We start from the raw sequence: 7,233 nt of genomic DNA on the forward strand, positions 1-7,233 counted from the left end.
CTGCCAGCATTTCAAAGTTCCATTTCAACCTCATCGTTACCACAGACTCGTAAATGTCACTTCAACCATCATGAAAAGGTACATCAAAAAGTACATGCAAGTAATTTGCCATCCCTACTGTTAAAAAAGCCATTTTTTGTGAAACGCCAAGCGCAACCAGCTTGTTATATTTTAATTAAATAAAAACGAAAATAAAGTTCTGAAAACATAGATATTACGCTTAAAATTGTGAAAGGTATATTGGTGAACAATTTGGTGATTTTCCAAATGGAATAAAGTGATTGTTTTTCAGATATTTTACAGACACGCTGCCTCCAAGGAATAAAAACACTGGTTGATAGACGCAGCAACATGTAACTCGCTACTTGTAACTCAACATCATCATTAATGCCAAAAATTATGTTAAATGTAATGTGATAGTGGTATAAATGTTATATTTTTAAGAATTTGTAAATGTTTAATCAAATTAATAAATATCTAAACAAACGTGTTTTCCTCGACCACAATGATTCTTTTACAACTATCTTAAAATGCACTTTTTCTGATTGTTTGGAGGGTCCCTTATTGGCGTCGTTCTAAATTGATCTATAAAGGCACCTAATAATTGCACTCATGCGAAACATTTTTGTAGTAACTTGGCGTGGTACAACTTCTCAATAGTGACGGCGCTTTTCCGACGAGTTTTTGATGTCGTATATGATTGTTTTCGACGTAGTGGGGATTCTCAAAAGAGTCCCCAAATTCAAAAAATGTTGGCAGGGACATATAGATTCTTTGAAATGAAAGGTAGTAAATTGTGAATAAGATATTAATCAAAAATAATACGTTATAAAAACAATAACATAATATAAAAGTATTAATATGATACAATTGGATATGACTTTCTAACAAAATCAATTTGAAGTTTTCCGAATTGTAATGAGATTAGTTGTACAACCAATCTTACAATCAAATTTACATTTCATTCAAATTTTTTGAGCTAAATTTTTGTAAAACTATTATAGCAACTTGATACTAATTGATTGAAAGTGGAAAGTTCAAATTTTTGGCAAAAACTATAACAAATATTATTAAATTTTTCTTATATAAATCAATATTTTAGATTAATTGGCGGCTCAATTTGAGTCGAGATGAGTCGACATATTCGGCGGCGGCGTCGACTGCTAAAAACGGGTCGGCGACGGCTAAAATCGGCGGCGCGACTCGGCGGCTTCATTCTCTGTTCAGGAGATGAAAATACATAAAAAGCAAACTTTCATCAAATGTAAATTTTAGTGTAAACTAGTGTAATTACTAACTGTTTTTTCTTTTTTACTTTTCATTACAGATTGTCTTAACATTGTTATGTTTTATCCGCGTGTATAAGGCCAAAGAAGAAAAACAAAGTAAATAAATCCTGGACAACAATCCCACTCAATTTCCAATACTTTGATTTCACACCTTTAATAAATGTTGAAGTTATAGTATTAAATGATTTACGGGTTTCATTTCAACATATCGTTAAAAAACGACAAATTTAGTTGCTGGGACAACAAACATTTGTAGTTGTTATAGCAGTAAAAATGTTAGCTATTTCAACTAACACAGTTTGCTACTTTAGCAGCGATGTTTGTCAAAAACTATTAGCAAACACGTTTGCTAATTCAGCAGCATTTGTTTGCTATTGTAGCTGTAAAAAATGTTTGCTGTTTCAACTAACGAATGTTTGCTGAAACAACTACATGCTACTGCTGTCCCTTTTTCAGCAAACAAAAACTGCTGTTTTAGCAAACATTTTTGCTATTATGAGTAACAAAATTTTTTGGGTGTAGTACTCACATTAAAATAGAAATAAATGTAGGTTGTTTAAGGAATTTGGATTCGTGAATTACGTTATAACATACCTAATAAAGCTCTTATGTAAAACATAATATGGTAATGTAATTAATTATAAACACAATTGTTATGAAATATTTGTGAAGAGTATTCCTAAATGGAAAATGTTCAAAATGACCGATACATTACATATTCTTTTTGATTTTTTTAATTAATGCTCAATTATGTGAATAATTATATCTAATGATACCATAATTTATTCTGTTTTATTGTTGATTTGCTTTAAATTTTGCACTAGGATTACAACTCATAGTGCCATAAATTATGCTAAATTTGGTTGCAATCTGTTCTGAGTTAGAGTTAGCTCCCATGTTTATGATTTTCCGATTTGTGGCAAAAACGAACAAATGACTATGTTTCACTGTAAAATAGCCGCTACTAAGTCGAAAACTTGCAACTAATTAATTATTCTTACTCTTATCAAGGCAGATTTAGTAATGTAGTTTTAGTATTACAAAAACAAAAATTTCAGTCGCCATATTGAAACTTTGATTGCCAGTCGAATTGAATTAAATTTCCCATTTGTCGAACAATAGGTTCAAGAGGTGACAAATTTAAAATAGAGAAAATCTGGAAATGTATCGATGTATGCTTCGAAATATGTATCGATGTATGCTTCGGTTCGCAAGAACAATGGAAGTAATTCTTACCATCAATTATGAGGAAAACTTATTTCGATCAAATTTTATTTGATTTTCAGAAAAAATAATTCCATTAACTAAAATATACCTAGTCCAAGGCCAATTGCATACTAATTTTTTAATGGTTACATTTTCTTAATAAATAATTTTAAAGAAAAACTTTTGTCATAATAAAATGTGCCAAAATATATAATTATATTATGCTTTTACTGATTCATTTTCCAAAAAGGATCTTGCCTTTGCTCATTTAAATACAAATTTTGGTTAGTTTCACTTTAAATTAATCAAACATTATGTCTAAGCTTCACTGTTGAGTTGTTCTAAGAAACTATTAACATCTTATATTTTGCCACCCAATTTCAAAGCCTTGAGTGAAACAGACTTTTGCGATTTCGGTGCAATCGGCATATCCTTTTCAATTGAAGGTCCTTCATTAATGCCACTAAATAATTCTGCTCAACCACTTGAATGACTTCCCATATGGCGCGGCAGTCACTGCACTACCAGTTGAAGCTGGAGTCATTTTTTGTTGGGTTGATCTAAGAAACTGTCATATTTTGTTTTGCCACCCAATGTAAAGGCATTGCGTGAACTAGGCTTTTGTGATTGGGGTGCAATTGGTATATCCATTTCAATTGATGGTCCTCCACTTGTCATGCCACCTATACCACTCGTGCTTGTTGCATTAGCTTCAAATCCATCTGCACTAAATCCACCACTTGAGCAACTTCCCATACCTCCACCAATAGTACACCCTCGTTAGGGCGTTTCCATGCATCGTCCTTGTAGCTCTTTGGCCTTTTCTGTCTCACCGCTCGATATAACTGTTAACTTCTCCTCGTGTGAGTCCATCTCAACGAAGGTTTTAATTTGCTAATTCAACAATCTCTATAATCCAAGTAAATTACATTTTCCAAAATTTCCTTTTCTTCAAGGGGATTCTTCAGTGCGTTTGACGATCATGGTCACGTCTTTTTTTCACAACCATACACCCAAAAAATTTTGTTGCTCATAATACCAAAAATGTTTGCTAAAACAGCAGATTTTGTTTGCTGAAAAAGGGACAGCAGTAGAATGTAGTTGTTTCAGCAAACATTCGTTAGCTGAAACAGCAAAAATTTTTTATAGCTAATACCAAGCAAATATGGCCCCATTTAAACTTAAACCGCACACTAGATATGCTAGTGTTTCAAGGCGTCAGATAGCACTCCTGATATCTGCTATAACGGGTCGCTGCCTGATAGGCGAATTTGCAAAAACTATAGGTGCGAAGTATAATGACTATTGTATAAGCTGTCATGATGTGGAGGAAAAGGAATCAATTAAACACCTCTTGTGTGAGTGTCCTGCTTTTTGTGTAAGGCGTAAACGAATTTTAGGAGAATATAGCTTTAGATTACTGGCGGACCTGGAAAACGTTAACTTAAGCAGTTTGTTAATGTTTTTGGAGCAATCTGGTTGGTTTTTATCCTTTTTTCATTAGAAAAATCATTTCTCGTGCTAAAAATGTACGATTATATCGAACAAATGTTGATCTGTGATAAGTTAAGTGGTTCAAAATATTTTTAAAAAAGGGCACATTTTCTAAGAATATGCTTATAACTTTGTCATTTTTCTTCTAATCTTATTCTTACGTTAAAGTATCACCTTTACGAATATAAAGAGAAACCGGACATTATTTGAACGGTTGGCACTTTTCCACCGGCACAGAATCACTGTAAAACAGTGAAAAACTTTATAGGGTTTAGTCGAAACTAGGATTGAATCAATAACCGTTTGTATGCAAAGCGGGCTTGAACCATTGTATTACGGTTGCTCCCATATATCAATGTATAATAGCAATTTTCCAATCTAAATATTATTAAAAACAAAAGGACACAAGCACGCCATACACTGAACTTTATCTAAACCTGTCGGTTGCTGAAGTGCCGGCCACCAGACTACAACACCACATAGCATTACAATTCTAACCACTGCCGTGTATAACCAATACACAATTTTCGGTTTTAGTCCCCACTTTTGTCCTATCGCCTTTTTGCACGAGTACAAAGCTATCGTGGCTTTTCTCGCTCTTTCTTCAATATTAAGCTTAAAGTTCAGCTTCCTGTCCAGAATAACGCCAAGGTATTTTGCACACTCACCAAAGGGAATTTCAATACACCCTAAGGATATGGGCTTAACGTGGGAGTTTTGCGATCTTTGCAGTACATGACTAATTCTGTCTTTGCAGGATTTACTCCAAAACCATTCTCTTTCGCCCATTTCTCAGTCATCCGGAGGGCTCTCTGTATAACATATCTGATTGGTGATGGGAATTTTCCCCTGACTGCTAAAGCCACATCGTCTGCGTTTGCCACCACTTGTATCCTTTCTTTTTCTAGGGAAAGCAGAAGGTTGTTTATAGCAACATTCCAAAGAAGAGGTGATAGAACTCCTCCTTGGGGAGTTCCTCTGATCACATACCTTTGTATGTTTGCTTGTCGTAGTGTGGCCGAAAAACTTCTCCTCATTAGCAGTTCGTCTAGCAGCCTAAGTATACTTGGATCAACATTCAGAGTTGCTAGTCCATTTAATATAGAGCTCGGATGGACGTTATTGAATGCCCCTCGATGTCTAGAAACGCCACGATTGTGTATTCATTGAAAAATAGTGAGCTTTCAATAAAGCTGACTAGTTCATGAAAAGCGGTCTCAGTAGACCTGCGCTTCGAGTATGCATGCTGTCGTTTCGAGAGCAAACTTGAATCGACGCTAGTTCTAAGATAAATGTCTATCATCCTCTCCAGAGTCTTAAGTAGGAATGAGGATGAGCTGATTGGTCGGAAATCCTTCGCACTCGAGTGAGAGGCTTTTCCCGTCAACCATGTGATAATTCTTTCAGTCACTGCTTGTAACTCCGCCGGAGGATTTCCATCAGGTCCGCGGGATTTGAATGGCCAAACGCCCATTTTATTCTAGATTCCGATACAATTTCCTCGATAGGAAATGACCGCTGAGCCACGGTGGCACCGCCAGAACATGGTTCAACCGTCTGATTTCCAGGAAAATGTGTGTCCAATAGTACCTCCAGCGTCTCCCCACAGGACGTTGTGCAATTGCGCTCCGATGTTTTAATGAAACCTGGAGCGGAGTTAGTGGATGCTAGTACCTTCCGTAGTATTCTCAATACTGCTGCAGTAATCATTCCAAGAGTTATGCTGAGCCTTTCTCAGTTCTCGCTTGTATCCTCTCAGATTCTTCTTGTAAGCGTTCCAATCCTCAGCAGCTCTGGTGGACTTTGCTTTGTTAAAGAGCTGCCTGCAGGATTTCCTCAAATTACTTAACTCCGTAGACCACCATGGTCTATTTCCCCCCCCTTGGCTTCCCTCTAAGGCATGCAGCTTTCAGTGAGATGTTGAAGGCCTTAGTAGTCATTTCCACTGCGTGTTCGATATCTTACAAAGTGCTCATATTTATCTCTGGTATTTCCGGTATCATCATATCGAACGATTCCCTATACCTATTCCAATCAGCTTTTCTAACATTTGGCGGAAATATGGTCTTTGAAGTACGAACAGCCAATCTGAAACTGATGCAGCGATGATCTGAGAAGCTACGTTCCCTCAAAACTTGCCACTCAGATATCTTATCATTCAGTTCCGGAGAAGCCAATGTGACGTCCAACACCTCTTGCCTGTTTTTGGTGACGAAGGTTGGCGTATCTCCCTTATTGCAAACTACCAGATTAGTACGCAAAATAAACTCTATTAGCGGCTCTCCCCTTGCATTATTATCGCTACTTCCCCAAATACTATGATGTGCATTTGCAGCGCATCCCATAATGAGTTTTGTCTTTGTTTTCAGTGACTCCTCAACTAAGGTCTTACCAGCACATGGAGGCATCTCCCTATCATGTCCCATGTAGACCGAAGATACCCAGTATTTGCATTTGGATATCTCTAGACTGGCTACGACAGCGTCTGCATTGCTCAATGAAGGCAGAAACAAGTTTAGTTCGTTTATAGCAATTATACATGTTCGATTTATATCTTTACCAGTATTATGCAAAAGTTTGAAACCCGGAGTGCTTAATTCACAGATCTTTTTCTTATATTTGTATGGTTCTTGAATAAGAACTATATCTATGTCTCCTTTCATCAGGAGAACTTTTAAGGCAGCACAAGCGGCCTTACAATGGTGAAGATTTATCTGGAGGAACCGTAGAACCATCCAAATTTTCAACCACCGTCACATCAGCCACTTCAATTGAGTCATCAAGGGCTTCCACTTCAAAGATCTCGGTGACTCTCGCAACAACCCGCGGTTCAGCTATGGTGAGGTTTGAGCCTGTAGGGACTTCCCGCATACGATGTTCGTTAATGTCTGCAGTTTTTATGTCTCCATCGGCTTCGCAAGATTTTTCTTCTTCTGACTCTACCGGATGCTTGTTCGTTTCGGAATCCTTTGGCTGATCGCTTTTGTATACCTTCATATGGATATCATGAAAGCCATAACTTACATGTCCTTGTGTCTGGGCTAGATGTGGCAGCGACTCAATGTTCAATATAAACACCGCATGTCGTCTTGGTCCATCCACCTCATCCAAACGGCGGTTGGAAGGTCTGGGTTACATTCCTTTAGTCTGTTTAGTATTGACTCAGGAGGATTTGCAGGTATCCATGCATGTGCTCTAGGTTTAGCCGGTATATATTTTCTATCGACTAACTCCAAAGCGGCTC

The sequence above is a fragment of the Haematobia irritans genome, chromosome 1 (genome assembly GCF_050003625.1).
Source record: "Haematobia irritans isolate KBUSLIRL chromosome 1, ASM5000362v1, whole genome shotgun sequence".
NCBI classification, from domain to species: Eukaryota; Metazoa; Arthropoda; class Insecta; order Diptera; family Muscidae; genus Haematobia; species Haematobia irritans.